The sequence below is a fragment of the Protopterus annectens genome, chromosome 16.part0 (assembly GCF_019279795.1).
Source record: "Protopterus annectens isolate FY-2018-M chromosome 16.part0, PAN1.0, whole genome shotgun sequence".
Classification (NCBI taxonomy): domain Eukaryota; kingdom Metazoa; phylum Chordata; order Ceratodontiformes; family Protopteridae; genus Protopterus; species Protopterus annectens.
Genome location: NC_056750.1, coordinates 405,838,857 through 405,856,799, shown reverse-complemented (window position 1 = coordinate 405,856,799; position 17,943 = coordinate 405,838,857).

Sequence of the window (17,943 nt, the reverse complement as noted above, 5' to 3'; positions counted from 1 at the left end):
GCATCATTGTGCCCTTTCTTGAATTTAGCACTAGTGGATTTAATACATATTAATTTCCTCACCGAGTGACTTATTTTCCTAACATTCGTTGTGGCAAGGAATGATATTTCTAAATTCTTCTCAGGGCTCTTAACAACACTGTATAAAAAAGTGATTACTCTCGAGTAACTGGGGACAATATGAGTGGCTGAAATAAAAGGAAAATAAATAAAGCAATTTGGTATTGTATATCGACAGTAGTTTGCATTAATGTGTATTATAAAATGCATTGCAGATTTGGCCCAAATCATTGTAAGTACTGCTGTCTGACAGCGTGATTGAGAATTCCTGCTGTGCTCACATGTACAGAAAATCCTGCAGTGAATATTCTGAGATTTTCCATCGTGCTTGACCATTGCTATAGCATAATAATGCAGTCAAGTGTTCTACGTTATTTGAATAATATGCAATATAAACTCTCTTACATGTGCTGAAAGACAGCAATCCTGCATTGAAAAAAGGCCTTGGGGATTCGTTACTTTTTTGTCTGTCTGCTACACACACACACACACACACACACACACACACACACACACACACACACACACACACACACACACACACACACACACACACACACACAATATGATGAATGTCCTGCCTTATTTTACTTGATATTGTGTATGCAGGAATTACAAGAAACTGTTTAAAGAAAAGACAGGAATTGTTGAAAAAAACTGATGTCAGGTTCAGACAGCAAGTATTGGTATATAAATAGTTTACCTCCAGATTCTGTAATTACTGTTGCTTTATTCTAGCCTCTTCCCTTTGAAACAGCAGTTGTTTCCCTGTGGGAGTCTCTTCTCTGTAATGCAATGATTTATTCAGTATCCAAGGGAACTTAGGATTGGTATGGCAGTTAACATGCTGTTTAGGAAGTCTGAGTTCATAAATGGCCTTTAAACATTTCTGCACATGCATGGAGATGGACTGTTCTTGTTGTGCTTTGTTTTTGAGCCCTGGCCCTTTAAGTGAGTGGTATGTTAGATGTATATACAAGGTGAGAATGGAGAAGCCATGAAACACAGTCATACACAGATGCTACATTTTAGGTCTGTGTTTATCTGCACTGTACTTTTGACTTGTATAGTTAAGGGGAAATCCATGAAGAATATCTAAGATTGCATGCTTTCTTCAAATATAGTTAAATTATAACACACAACACTGCTTACAGTGAAGCAGTAGCAATGGCAACTTACTGCTTTCCTACAGTAATCCAGAGCATTTCCTTACCTCAGAAATCCACCATAAGGTTATTAACAGGAATACACCAGATGGGGGCCATTGAGTGGATAAGCTTGTTTTGGGGGGCACGAAAGGGTAAGTTGGAGAAGGAATTCTGAATAAGAATTCAGTGTATCCCAACTACAGTGAATACGATGTATCCAATTCATTTTCTTAAGTCTCTGACAGAGTACTCATTGATTTCAAAAATATTTTAAAAATATAGTGTAAGTAAAGAAATCATGCAGTGAAATATAAGTTATCATATTCATACTGTCTTTTGAAAAGGAAGTCCATATTAATTCCGTTCATTCCTAAGCAATAATAACAAACTGAAAAATTCACGCACCTCCATTTCAAATCTTATACCTTAAAGCATGTGTGACACCTCTCAGAACGATTACTAATTCATGCCAAATAAGTTTCTGGAATGCTTTGCTGTGGTATTTGAAAATGGTGTTGACTTTTCTAAAACTATGCCATTATCATGCCATGTAAAGATAAATTATATTAGAAGTCTAGAGTACAACTTCTTCTAACATCAATCAGTTATTAACTCGTGAAAAGGGGCTACTATTAGTCGAAAAGCTTGAGTAATTGGGAAATCAAACAAAAGATGCCATTATTACTTTTATGTTTCAGTGTTTTTTTTTTTTTTTTTTGTTTTTTTTTGTAAATTTGACCGGTACAGCATAACTGGCCCTTTATATCTAACCAGTAATACTTCACTGCCATCTTGTGGTCATAGTTGCGCAGCCTGTAGACTTACTGTGATTCAACAAGTATATCCATCCATCCATAACCTCCTTTTTCACATTTTTGCACATGGAATTGGGGTGTCACATCAGTAGTGACCATCATTTAGAGCCAATGTTGACACAGCTGGTTGGATAGTTGTGTATCTGTCCCATGCAAACAATTGTGAAACATGGATTCTGTGTAAGATGCACATTAGCAATGGGCCTCTGACACATTAAAGTATGCAGCTATCAGTTTTTTATAGCTTCTCCCCTGTGACTCCAAAGATGGAAGCATACACTAAAACGTAAAATATCTAGCGTGGCCAAACAATGCAGAAAAGCATAAACTCTTTTATTGTTTGCATGTGCATGCCCGTGATTGGGCGTCTGCATGCATTTGCTTGCATCTTAGATTTCAAAACTTAGTTTCATTTTTTTGTGTTATCTCCTTCCATGGACAGTATTATTTATTCAGCATTTGCAATCAAGGACACCAGTTGAACAAAATGATCTACTTAGCATATTCACTATTGTTTTCTGCTAATATTATCTTCTGTTTTTTTTTTTTTTGGTGTCAAGGAACATATAGTTAAGTAAATTTAGTCCTGCTTCATAAAACAGCAATGCAGTCACCAGTAGTCATGCATTCTCTGATACCTATATTATGGAGTACAGCGTTTCAAGGGAACCTGTCCTAGCACTGAATAAACACAAAGCAAAGAAAGTAATTCTGTATCTGATGCCAGTCTATCCCATAATGCACACACATTCAGTTACATCTCCAGGTAATTTGAAGCCTCACTAATTCAGCATTTCTTTATAATGTGGCAGCAGTTCACAACAGCATGTGAAAACCACATGGAAACAAGAAAGACATGCAAACTCTTAACCCTTGGAACTCCAGCAGGGACATGAAGAGAAGAGCCACATTCTCTGAGGCAGTGATGCTAATCGGGGCACTATTATGCCATCCAGTGTTGTTAACTGCAGTAAACTTAAAATGCTCATAATGAGCATGCTGTTCAGCTTATTAGGTATCATAAATCTTTACTGCAGTGCTTTTGGGGGCAGCAATGAGTTTTCAGATATAACTAGCACTCAGGCAGTATAAGTGCTAAGCACTGTGAATTGCAGTGTTAAAGGAGGTGACATGTTCATTTCACCAGGGCAGTTATTTAATTTCTATAGCTATACCAAAAATGGTGACTTTTACAGCTGCAGTGGCTGCAGTTTTGTAGGTCTGTGGTTTGGCATCTTAGGATTTATTAGTAAATAATACTCTAAACTCTGTCATAGTTAGCTTGAATCTGAAATAGAAATTCACTATTTATTTCTAGCTGCTTTCAAAGCAGTTGGCCTGGGTTCAGTTCCAAGTGAATTCAAGACATTTGTACATTTAGACAGTCATCCTGATGGTACAGTTGGCAGACAAAATGTGGTTCTCATTTTATGAGCCTGTATGATCCTAGTTATTCTCACTATATAATTGTCAACCATGGGATGGGTAAGGCCAATCTAACACCAAAAGGAATGGGTTAATTCAAGCTCCAAATGGGAAACTGTCTAGACTTAAAATGTCATGATAGTCTACTACTTACCTATGAGCCCCCAATAATTGTACAAATGCACTATTTTAAGAGTTCTTATAGTCAAATCACAATCTATCATGAATCTGTGATTGAGTACCCGTTAGAGATTCATAGATTCCATACCAATATAAAACCCTAATGGCCTTCTAGAAGTCTGATGACTATAATCCAGTGTTGAAACTTAAAATGTACATGTAGTTTTCTCAAATATAAGTTTAATGGATTTGTATTGTTTTTAGGGGTAAAGGAAGTATGTTCCAAATGCCATGGAATAATTGAGTGATACATTTTCTCAGTTTATAAATTGTTAGTGGTTATTTTATTTATTATTTATTTACCCTTTGTTGACTGCATTAGTCCCATTAGGCTAGTAGCCTCTTTTCAGGTGGAGTCCTGAGATGGTATTTATACTATTATAGGACATTTGGCAAGGGCATCAGTGAACGTCCCCCCTACTCGTCATTGTTGTGATTGGTACCCAGGTTACATGAGCACTTTGTTTCTATTCCAGGCACAGAGATGGCCTGGAGAAGCAGGCAGGCAGATGGAGAGAGAAGGAGATAATGGAGTAGTGAGAGAAATGGAGGAGAAAGCCAATATCGAGACTGGAAAATGCATGCAGGATTCTGAGATGTTTCAAAGAAACCTGTTTGATAGAGATGAGTTGGCAAATGACTAATGTATAATTACAACCCTCCATTCAAGAGGGTTGTGGGATGATTTACTTAAAGAAATGGTGATGCAGAGTGAGCCAGAAAATGAAGGAGACATTTTCTCAGGAGACATTATGGAGAAAATACAAAAGGAGGCTGTGGAGACAATCCTGAAGTACAGTAGTGAGATGGACAAGAAAACCTATGCAGAGAAAGTAAGAGAGGGCAAAAGGGGAGTAGTAAAAAAGAAAAAGGTAGAAAAAACAAGGAAGTGTATGGTAAGGATTCAAATTAAAGAAGATAAAGAAATGGACAAGTATGAAGTGTGGGGCAATTTAATAGCTCCTTTGGGTGGAAAAGTACATGAAGTAAGAACATTTATACTTAATAGCAGAGACGTTGGCATCGTTTCTGAGACTTGTTTTTTTCAATGGAAATTTTCATTGAGAATATGATTAAAAAAAGACTGTAACCCACTGAATCTTTATGTGATAAAAAACATTTAGGGAAACAAGAACATTCATGTACAATTTCTAATGGAGGTAGAAAGAGACTTTGAAAGGACTTTTAAAAACTTCATGTAAAGAAGTATTGGACATTGCAAAAAATTATGATAAAAGGGGTTTATGACTGACAGAATTATAATGCTGAGATAAAAACAGAGAGAAAAAATATACATATGCCAAGCATGATAAATGTGGAGGGGAATGGAGGTGTCATAAAGTACTGGAAACAATCCAAAACATTTTATTTTGTGGAAAAGAAGGAAGTTTGATAAATAACTTTGATAAAAGAAAATGTTATATTTGTGGAGAAATGAGACATGATGCAAAACATGTGAATTGAAATGTTATAAATATAACAAAATTGAACATCTATGGATGGATTGTAAAAATGAAAATAAGAGTAAGGAATAAGAAAGAGAAGAGAATGAACAAAGAGAAGACATTTTAGAACTAGTAGAAATAGAAGCAAACATAGATGAAAAAAATAATGAGGAGTATATAGAAGAAGTCTCTGAAATTTGTTGAAGAAAACATAGATTGGGTGATAGTAAAAGAAAAAAAAAGATTTCTATTGATAAAAAGGTAAGAACAGAAAAAAGGAAACTTAAAGGGCAAGTGCAAAAGAAAAAAAAAGAAATGGATGAAAAAAATATATACACCTAATGGCTGTGTGTTGGTATAATGGCTGAAGTGTTTGACTCACAGACACAAAGTAGTGTGTTTGATTCTCACTTTTGGGAGAAAAAAATGGCAAGGCTTTGAGTGGCCCATTCAGGCGACTAGCCTAGTAACTGGCTATGAATGTAAAGAAAAGGGAAAATGAAAATGGTGGAGTGCTTTCTGTAAATGTGGACAGTATTAAGAATATAGGAAGAAGAATATGCATTTTGGAGTGGTATAATACATGTGACGTAGATGTAATTGTATTAGAAGACATAAGAATTTTAACAAATGAAAGATCACAGACAAACTATTGCGAGGAAAGATAATCTGGAATTTGGGAAATGAGAGATTTTCTAGAATAGCTATATTCTGATAGTAAAGATATCTGATGTAACTTTAGCAAAAATGGAAAGATTAACCATTGTAGATGTAAAATGGAAATAACATGTATATATAATTGCAACGATTTATGCTCATAGTAATTGTAGGGAAAGCTTATTTCATTAGATTTTAGACTGTGTAGTAATAAATATGAATAATATAATAATAGGACATGTTAAATGTGATTTAAGAAGCAAGTGTAAAAAAGAAAAGAAATAATATAAGAAAAAATATAAGACGTTATAAGATGTGTTAAGTTAAAATTTTGGGACAAATGTTAATGGAATCATTTATTTATTTATTAAACATTTGTTTACCTGGAAAGTCCTACTTGAAACAAAGCCAATTTTCAGTGGTGGCACAGGGAGAAATGCTCCAGACACATGGCTTTCTGTGACTTGCAAAAGGGGTATGTATAGAACAGAAATAGATTATTGTTTAGTATCAGAAGCTTTAATTATAGGAGAGGGTGAGGTAGTTGAAACAGGATTTTCTGATCATCTTGCAATATAGCTAGAGATAAAGGAAAACAAGGTATATATAAAAATAGACAAAGGAATCCAAAGGATAAATAAAACATGGAATGAAGAAGGAAAGAGATTAGTAATACAGTTATGGAAAGATCATGTTAATATGAGAACATTTTATAAAAACTGATCTGAATGGTGGATGGCATTTAAAAAATATATAAAAATGTTTTTACTGTAGCAATATGATGTGAGAAAAATAGAGAAAGAAAATAAAAAAGTATAAGAATGCACTGGAAGATGTAGAACATGGTAGAAACTACTTTGACAAAGAAAAGGAATTATATGAAAGAAACCAAAGAAAAATGATTTAAACAATAATTTTTACAAAGAAAAAGCAGTATTATTGAGTTACTACTTAAGTTACTACTGTAAAAGGAGAAATAGAACTCAGGAAAAGAGTATGAACAGTGTAGTACAATATGTAGAGGAACTGTTTAAAGAAAAAAAAAGATAGTAAAGCAGTTAACGGTAAAAGAGAATAAGGATTTGGAAAATGAGATTGCTTTGTGTGAGCTATATATTAGGACAAGTAAATATAGATTCGGCTGCAGGATCAGATGAAATAGGGTATGAAATGTATACACATTTAAGTGACTGGCAAAAAAAATATTAAAGATTTTGAATGAATGGTTAAATGAAGGTTTTATGTATAAAACATTATGTAGTAGAATACTTAAATTCATATGGAAGAAGGAAGATAGAAGATAATAAAAAAAGTGGAGACCGGTATCAAATCTAATGATTATAAAATCTTTATTAAAATAATACAAAAGTGATTTAGAACTAAAATGGAAAATCTTATGGAAGATACTATATACTGTATAAAGTATAAGGGATGTCAAGAATTATTAATGATAGTTCAAGAAATTGTAGGTGATATTATGAAGAGAAAAGAAGCATAAAAATAAGACATTTGATACAACTGGACATGAAATCCTATGTGTAATAATGAGCAAATATAAGTGAGAAAGTTAGGAAAATTATGTATGTCAGCATATAGTAATAATAAAGTAACAATAATTGTAAATGGCTGGTTAAGTCAAGAGATGCATATGAAGAGTGGTGTATGACAGTGATTCCCAATGAGTTGTATAGTCCTTGCATTAGTTATGAATGTGATAGTATGTGAAATAAATTACAAAATTAAGGCGGAAGGCTATATAATGTGAAATAAATTACAAAATTAAGGAGGAAGGACATATAACACCTGAAATGTTAAGAATTATAGTGCTGTTAACATACACAGATGACATTATAATAATTGCCAAAACAAAATTTGGGTAAAAGAAGTAATTTGCACAAATGAGTGTCTAGAAGTGATATGGTTAGTTTTAAATAAAGAGAAAATTAAGGGTTAAAGTGATGTAATAAAGGTAGGGGTATATATTTTACAGTGACTAAAATGTCTGTGTTTGGTATAAAATTTGGGAATAAAGATGTAGGTAGAATTTAATGGGAAAAACAATAGAAGAAATACCTTATGATTACTCATCCAATGATACCCACCATACATGGTCTACCCAAGATACATAAAGATTCCATCAAACCCCCCATGAGACCGATAGTATCAGGTAGAGATTGGGTGACTGAACATCTTTCGGTATATGTAGAAAAGCATCTTAGACCAGTACTGAATTCCAACAGAGTCGTTCTCAGGGACTCGAAACAATTTTTACTTGACTTATATGAATGTACGAAGGATTTGAACATCACACTTGACTACTTGTTTGTCACCTTTGATGTCCAATCCTTATTCACAGTCATACCCAACAGCATGGGGCTATTGTATGTTGCCAATTATTTGAAAATGCATAGTGGCTACTCCCCTGTACAGATTGATTTGATAACATGCTTTTTAGAATTAGTCCTGGAAAATAACTTGTTCATGTTCAATGAAGATTTCTATAAACAAAAGGATGGCGTAGCTATGGGCACGCCTTGTGCCAATAGCTACGCCAACATGTATTTGGCCCATTGGGAAGAACAGGTTTTATTCAATGAGAATTTATTTAAAGATCATGTAGTATACTATCGTCGTTTTGTTGACGATTTATTTATTTTGTGGAAAGGTACACCTGAACAGTTAGAGACATTCTCTAACACCTTGAATAACATGACCACGTGTTTGAAATTTTCTATGGAGTATTCACAATACAAAATAAATTTTCTAGACATGTATATTGAGAGGATTGCTGATAATTCCATAAATACAGGTGTCTATAGGAAGAGTTGTTACAGTAACAGCTTACTCAATAGAACCAGCATGCACCCTCCACACGTTTTTAGAAACATAATCAGAGGACAAGCAATCAGGGCATCAAGACTTAATCCCACTGAATCAGGCTTCGAAACAGAACTTAACAACCTAAGAGACAGACTGTATTTCAGAGGTTATGGTGTGGATGAAATTGAAACACAGTTTAATTATATGTCAGATCTGAGATCCTCTACAGGGGCCCCTTATTTTGGACCCGTTGAATCAATTTCTCCTTTCACTGATAGGACCAATGTATATGGAGATCTGAAGTTCATAACATATTTTTCCTCAGATCATTTTGAACTGAGAGAAATATTCAGTAAACATTGGGGGGTACTCTGCACGAATGATGATGTCAGAAACATCGTTAGATAGACCTAGATATTTATATAGTAATAAGAACACCTTGAAGAGGAGATTATGTTCTGCGTTCTATAGAGAAGAAAAGGGAACAGATGGTTACACCAGACCATGTGGACGATGTAACTTCTGTTGTTATATAGATGATACACCAGGGTTTCATCACCCTGACAACGGTAGATACTATCAGACACTGGTAACAGCAGATTGTATGACTTCACACGTCATTTATTTAGCCAGGTGTCAATCATGTACTTGCTTCTATGTTGGCAAAACCAACCGCCCCCTAAGAGATCGTATGAGGGAGCATGTGTATCACATGAGGAAGGGGACTACTCAAAATGCCTTGGCAAAACACGCCACCATGACAGATATACAACATAAGTTCTATTTTAAAGCACTCGAGGTGATAATTCCTAATTCTAGAGGGGGCGATATTAGAACTCATACAGAGAGTAGAGAGACAGAATGGATTATTAAATTGAGAGCTGATCAAGGCTCTGGTCTGAATGAGAGAGCCTCGATTAGACCTAAGTTGAGGCTAAGAAGGAATGTTAAGTGAAATGGAAAATAAGGGGAGACTTCCCATGTGTTTTCACATTTTTATATATATATACTTTTATATATATACATATATATATACATTTTTTCATATATATATCTTTCACATCTATATTATGAACACTGTGACCACAGAGCATCTAAACATTCATCTAACTTTACATACAGAAATGTCCCATGTAAGTGAATGATATATATTGATTTATACATTAGGATAGATTTGCTTTTATACAAGCTGTTTTATTACACACAGTTTTATTTAGATTTTAAATCATTGTAGATTTTTATTTATATAGATGAGACCATTACCCCTTTAAACACTAATTGTTTGTAAATTGCTTATTTATTATCAGAGTATTTAAAGATGACCATTTTATACTCATTTGTCTGAGATCTGATGAAGCATTCTTGTGAAAGCGCTTATCTCGTTTTATACCTATTCACTGAATAAAGGAGAAGACTGGTTTATTTACATCGTCCGTCTGACTTTTTTTGAACTGAGATTTACAGCATCTGTTAACGCTACTGGTTCTTGTGTTCCTGCCTTGTTATTCTATTATTTCCTAAGAACCCAGCGTTTACTTGCAGCTAGGCAAGTTTGTTTTGTCATTCATTATACTTCCTGGCTCTTAGCTGCAGGAGCAGATTGCTTCTTGTGTTTTTGGTGCAGGATGGCTGACATTGAACTAGATTACGTACCCAGAGAAGAAGTTCGTGGGAACGTTGTTTCGGCTGACAGTTCCATTGAACGGAGATTCCGGCAACACCTGAAGGGGTCTGGTAATGCATCGTGGTTTTTGGATACCGATAGGAGTGCTACTGATGCTTCAGGGCAGAACCTCGACATGAGTAGGATTTACTCACTACTGGAGAACATGGAAAAGGATTTTATGAAATTCAAAAGGCTCCAAACTCAGCGACTTCATTTTGAGCTATGCCTCGAGCGGAACATTATACCGAGAGGCCTTCGGGTCTTTAACATGCCCAGTCAGGGCAAGGACTACCCTGAGCTGCTTGCTCAATGGCAGCGCCTCAACATCGAGGTGAGTAGGAGCTACTTGAAACTCCTTATTGAATTTTTTAAGCCTGAAGAGGCTAAATTATCTGATGAACTTAATAACAAACAGCGAACACTTTTTAGTGAATTTGCCCTCGATATTATATCACCCCTATTTGAGAACATGCTTGATAGTGTCTCCGCATTTGAGAGGAAATTATTTCAACAAAAGAGGCATAAAGTAATAAGAGACATGAACGACTTTGAAAACGGACATATTTTTGTTTGGCCCAGGTTCAATTCTAATGGACCGGGTAGGGCTGATAATGTGAATGCTCCTACTGTGTCACAGCGTGATACTAGTGTTGGGATAGTCTCTGTTGAGAAGAACTCACTAGTAACACGTAATGTTATGAATGCTGAACTACCTACAGTAGATATGAATGCAGGAAAGACTTTAAGTACTGACTTGGTTAATTCTACTGTTACTGAGAAACAAAGTGAAGTTTTAAGTACTGATTTGGTTAAATCTACTGCTATTGAGAAACAAAGTGATGTGTTGGTAACTGAATATAATAATGATTCTACTGATGTAATTCATATGGTACATACTGCCACCACAGAGAGCATTAATTTATATCCTGAGGTTAGTATTACTAACACTACAGGACATCAATCACATGAGAAATTTAAACCTTTGCCCACATACAATGAACAGGTTGTTAGACCCAAAACTTCTAACTTACAGTTAGCTGTTACCACTGATGGACTTCCGAAGCTGTCTTTTCCCCTGCCCGTGAGAGCGGAGAAGATGCCTCGCTCCCGCTCCATGAGCAGGGGCAGACAGAAGAGGAAGCTATCGGAGGAATATGTCCCTCAGAAAACATTGAGAAAAATGTGGACAAACAAACGTTAGTGCATAACATCTCTCATTATACATTGAACACAGATGAACAACGACTACTTGATAAAGGGTTGAATTTTATCCCTAAATGCCAGAGTCAGTTGACGGATAGTATTGTTGACTTGAAATTATTCTGCAGGAATGCTATGTTGAAATATATGTTCAAAGATAAATCCAACACTGACACAAGTGTTGAGTTTAAGTTTAAGAATCGTAGTGAGTACACACCGATTAATCATCCGTTAGTCGAAGCTTACATGAGACTAACTGAAGAGGAACTGCACAATTATTATGAGAACAGAACTTTTAAGAAGCATCCCTTTACAAAAGATAATTTAACTTATAGAGAGAGGGCGAGCCTCAAGAAACTACAGAACAACTTAGACATTACCATTAGACCGGCCGATAAAGGCGGCAAGGTAGTTGTAATGGACACTATAGATTACATCACACGAATGAACTCTATGTTGAGAGATGAATTCTACGTGAAGATAACATCACATTATGTAGAAGGAGTCATTAAGCATGTACATGACACGATTAAAGACATATTTCAAGGGGAATTAATAGACCAAGATTTATTTCAATACCTTATGATTACTCATCCAATGATACCCACCATACATGGTCTACCCAAGATACATAAAGATTCCATCAAACCCCCCATGAGACCGATAGTATCAGGTAGAGATTGGGTGACTGAACATCTTTCGGTATATGTAGAAAAGCATCTTAGACCAGTACTGAATTCCAACAGAGTCGTTCTTAGGGACTCGAAACAATTTTTGCTTGACTTATATGACTGTACGAAGGATTTGAGCATCACACTTGACTACTTGTTCGTCACCTTTGATGTCCAATCCTTATTCACAGTCATACCCAACAGCATGGGCCTATTGTATGTTACCAACTATTTGAAAATGCATAGTGGCTACTCCCCTGTACAGATTGATTTGATAACATGCTTTTTAGAATTAGTCCTCGAAAATAACTTGTTCATGTTCAATGAAGATTTCTATAAACAAGGGATGGCGTAGCTATGGGCACGCCTTGTGCCAATAGCTACGCCAACATGTATTTGGCCCATTGGGAAGAACAGGTTTTATTCAATGAGAATTTATTTAAAGATCATGTAGTATACTATCGCTTTGTTGACGATTTATTTATTTTGTGGAAAGGTACACCTGAACAGTTAGAGACATTCTCTAACACCTTGAATAACATGACCACGTGTTTGAAATTTTCTATGGAGTATTCACAATACAAAATAAATTTTCTAGACATGTATATTGAGAGGATTGCTGATAATTCCATAAATACAGGTGTCTATAGGAAGAGTTGTTACAGTAACAGCTTACTCAATAGAACCAGCATGCACCCTCCACACGTTTTTAGAAACATAATCAGAGGACAAGCAATCAGGGCATCAAGACTTAATCCCACTGAATCAGGCTTCGAAACAGAACTTAACAACCTAAGAGACAGACTGTATTTCAGAGGTTATGGTGTGGATGAAATTGAAACACAGTTTAATTATATGTCAGATCTGAGATCCTCTACAGGGGCCCCTTATTTTGGACCCGTTGAATCAATTTCTCCTTTCACTGATAGGACCAATGTATATGGAGATCTGAAGTTCATAACATATTTTTCCTCAGATCATTTTGAACTGAGAGAAATATTCAGTAAACATTGGGGGGTACTCTGCACGAATGATGATGTCAGAAACATCGTTGGGGATAGACCTAGATTCTTATATAGAAATAAGAACAACTTGAAGAGGAGATTATGTTCTGCGTTCTATAGAGAAGAAAAGGGAACAGATGGTTACACCAGACCATGTGGACGATGTAACTTCTGTTGTTATATAGATGATACACCAGGGTTTCATCACCCTGACAACGGTAGATACTATCAGACACTGGTAACAGCAGATTGTATGACTTCACACGTCATTTATTTAGCCAGGTGTCAATCATGTACTTGCTTCTATGTTGGCAAAACCAACCGCCCCCTAAGAGACCGTATGAGGGAGCATGTGTATCACATGAGGAAGGGGACTACTCAAAATGCCTTGGCAAAACACGTCACCATGACAGATATACAACATAAGTTCTATTTTAAAGCACTCGAGGTGATAACTCCTAATTCTAGAGGGGGTGATATTAGAACTCATACAGAGAGTAGAGAGACAGAATGGATTATTAAATTGAGAGCTGATCAAGGCTCTGGTCTGAATGAGAGAGCCTCGATTAGACCTAAGTTGAGGCTAAGAAGGAATGTTAAGTGAAATGGAAAATAAGGGGAGACTTCCCATGTGGTTTCACACTTTTTTATATATATATACTTTTTATATATATATACTTTTATCATATATATATTTTTCACATCTATATTATGAACAATGTGACCATAGAGCATTTTAACATTCATCTAACTTTATACACAGAAATGTCCCATGTAAGTGAATGATATATATTGATTTATACATTAGGATAGATTTGCTTTTATACAAGCTGTTTTATTACACACAGTTTTATTTAGATTTTAAATCATTGTAGATTTTTATTTATATAGATGAGACCATTACCCCTTTAAACACTAATTGTTTGTAAATTGCTTATTTATTATCAGAGTATTTAAAGATGACCATTTTATACTCATTTGTCTGAGATCTGATGAAGCATTCTTGTGAAAGCGCTTATCTCGTTTTATACCTATTCACTGAATAAAGGAGAAGACTGGTTTATTTACATCGTCCGTCTGACTTTTTTTGAACTGAGATTTACAGCATCTGTTAACGCTACTGGTTCTTGTGTTCCTGTCTTGTAATAGAAGAAATAAAACAGATCTTTTCTGCAGAACAAATACATTATCATCCAGAAAAAGGCTTAATTGATAAATTCAGTACCGATGGGGAAAAATAACATACTTAGCAAGTGTATTTATATTGCCCACACTTTTTGAAAAGGAATTAGTGCAGATAATATTTTCATTTATATGGGGTTCTAGATTAAACCCAATCAAAAAGGAGTTTTGTATGTAAATAAGGAGGAAGGAGGTTTAGGGTTAATTACCCCAGTAGTGTATACTGCTTCATTACATTTATACAAAGTGGTGAAGTGGATAAAGAAAAAGTTGAGAAATTAGTAGTAAAATTGTATGAATATAAGTATGATAAATGTTGGGGTATGGTAAAAAAGACTGTATAAATGAAATAAGATGTTACCAAGAAAAATGTTTTCATGGAAAATTAAAACTGGTAATATAGAAAAAGAAAGAAAGAAAAGCATGGTGCAAGAATGTAATGATAAAACATTACTATGTAAAACCATTGGAAAATCTAACTGATGCAAAAATTAAAGGTATAAAAATAAAAAGCAAATGATGTAATAAAGTAGAATATCAACATTTTTTGTGGAGGCTGGTAATAGATAAAATACCCGTAAAAGTAAATATACCATTATAAAAAGAAAAATGATAGAGTATGTTTACATTGTCAAGAAAAGAAACTACCTAGCATGTGTTTTTGAAATGTATAAGAGTAAAAGAGGAAAACTATGTAAAGAAGATTTTATGAAGATATTAAAGTAGTGGATAAAATAAACATGGATATGATTAAATTTGGATAGTCTAAGAATAGAAGTAAATATTATATTAGAACAGATAAAAAGTGATTTTATGTCATATGGGTTATATGGAATAAATTAAATTATGTTTAATGGTAAATATATTTTAGCAACAATATTAATCAAAATCAGATGGTTATGGGAAAAGGAATGGGTGTCTAATAGAGATAAAATTCAATATGCTTATAAGGAAAATTATGAATATGAATAAATATATTTGTGCATTTGTAAATATATTGTAAATAAGAGTTCTTTTTTGTGCATAAACAAAGGATCCCTATTATTTTCAGTAGGTGCCATGGGATCTTTTGCATCCACATGAGCCACCACCAACTCAAGCAGATGGGGCCTTGGTTTAACATCTCAGCCGAATGATGACACACTCAGGAGTTCAGCACTCCCCCCTTATGCTGCACTGCAATGTCTGTAATTGAGTTACCTGGTGCGGTCTGCACTAAAGATGAGTGTGCTTAACTGTTGTACCACTGACACTGCCAGGTATATAAGTTTATAGCAATCAACATCCACACTTTATAAAATGGAATGCCATTAGAGGACAGTTTATTAGATTGTGTTCCAGAATAAAATCAGCATACTAAAGGATATGTTCATAGAGGTTATAAAGAAGAAAGATTACAGTCTGTTATAGAAGAAATTAAGGAGAAGAGAACTGAGATGTTTCCACCTATTTTGTTAAAAGGATATTCTAAAATCAAATCTGCTGTTTTATAACAGCATTCCCTTTGCCAATTTTTGCTGACATAAAAGAAATTAAAGGCACGTTGGATAATAATTGGAAAATTATATTGGGAAACAAAGAATTGTCAAAAGATTTAGAAGAAAGATCATATTTTAGTTACAAAAGAATTAGAAACACTAGGATTTTATCAGATAATTCTGTAAGTAAGAAAAAAAATCAAATGGGCCCTTATGACACTTATCATTGCCAAACTGCAAGTAGTTTAGGTATATCCATGAAGGTTTCAATGTTATAGAAAAACACACATAGGAAAGCAAAATTGTTCTAGAGAGAGAGAGAGAGAGAGAGAGAGAGATACATTTGCAGTACTGAGGGTGGTGTTTACTTGGCTTTTTGCAACATTTGCAATTGTTTTTATGTAGTTAAAACAGTAAGAAAGTTAAATTGTAGAATTTATGAACATTTGTTGGTAATGCAAAACAAAGAATAGGACAATGTTTTGGCTGAACATGTAGAACAATGCAGAGTTTTTAAGAATTTTTTTTTTTTGTCTTAGGGTTGCTAAAATTTTTTGGTGGTAATAGAAATGTTGAGTTGGAAAGTAAAGAAGGTATTTGGCAGGTGATTTGGGTGGCTGAGTACAAACAACAATGCACCAAGGTAACACACAATAGCGTCTTTAATGAAAAAATAATAAAATATAAACAGAGGTAAGCGCTTTCGCAACACTAGTTGCTTCTTCAGACGAGGATATTAAACAGTTCATTGCTTAAATACTCCTGAAACCAGTTAACATAATGAAGTCATTAAGGAGAGAATTGTTTAAAAACACATAAGTCATATAAAAATATAAAAACATTTATACATGAGACAGTATGTAAATAATATTATCTATATATAAAAAAATATTATCTATATATAAATAAAAAATATAAAAATCCTATATCTAGAATTTTTTGTGTTTAAGGCGTTTGGCTTTTAAAATAGGAACCAGAGAGGTAGTGCCATTAAGACCTGGATATCTTTCTGCATTAAGTTTCATTGTCCATCTTTGTTCACAACCTTCAGTGATATTTTCTATATCCCCTCCTCTCAAGTTTTTATGTATATGTTGTAAAACAAAAAACTGAAAGGAATGTGAAGGATCTGTATTTATAACATGGTTAGCAAGAGCATTTGATTGTTTCTTATTTCTAATATCACGGAGATGCTCTAGAATTCTATCTTTAAAGGATCTATTGGTCTTACCAACATAAAAAGCAGGACATTTCTGGCAAAAACAATAATAAACAACATCAGTACTCTTACAGTCAGCGTATGTATTAGAGTACAGACGGAAATGTTTTGTTGGATGAATGTATGTGTTCGTACTATAAATATAAGGACATGCACTGCATGGATAGGTACCCTGACGTGTAGAACGGCAAGTAACATTTTGTATTTCCCTATTACACAGATGTTGTTTAAGCGATTTGTTATTCCTGAAAATAAATTGTGGAATATTACTAGTAATAGCATTTAAATTAGGTACCTCTTGTAAAAGGTGCCAGTGTTTCTTAACAATGTCAATATATTGGTTTATATTACTGGCAAACTGAAACACCACTCTAAACTCATTTGTAGGCAAGATAGCATTGCTGGTAGCAACAGAATTATTAACAGCAGAATTAAAGTAAGGTCTACATTTAGTGTGTTTCATTTGCCATGTATCAGAGATGGTTTTATCAATTTCAGCAATATTATAGCCTCTTTGCAAAAAATCAGATTTAAGGCTATTAAGTGCTACATGTGCATCCTCATCGTTATGCAGTCTAAGAGTCCTAAATACTTGCCCTTTAAGTACATTTTTTTTAATATGTCTAGGGTGCATGCTTGTTTTATGTAAATATGTATTTTTTCTAGTTGATTTGTGAAAAACTGTGCTCTTTAGACAATTCAAATCAGATTTAGATAAATGTACATCAAGAAAATCAATATTAACAGCAGAAATCTGATGTGAAAATCTTAAGAAGTCAGTAGTAGTATGTAAATAATCCACAAAAAATGTAAAATCCGAGCCATTACCTTTCCATAACATAAAAATATCATCCACAAAACGTACATACCATAACACCTGATCTAGGAAAGGATTCCTGTTAAAAAGAACATACATCTCTTCCCAGCAAACTAAGGCGAGGTTGGCGTAGCTATTGGCACAAGGAGTGCCCATG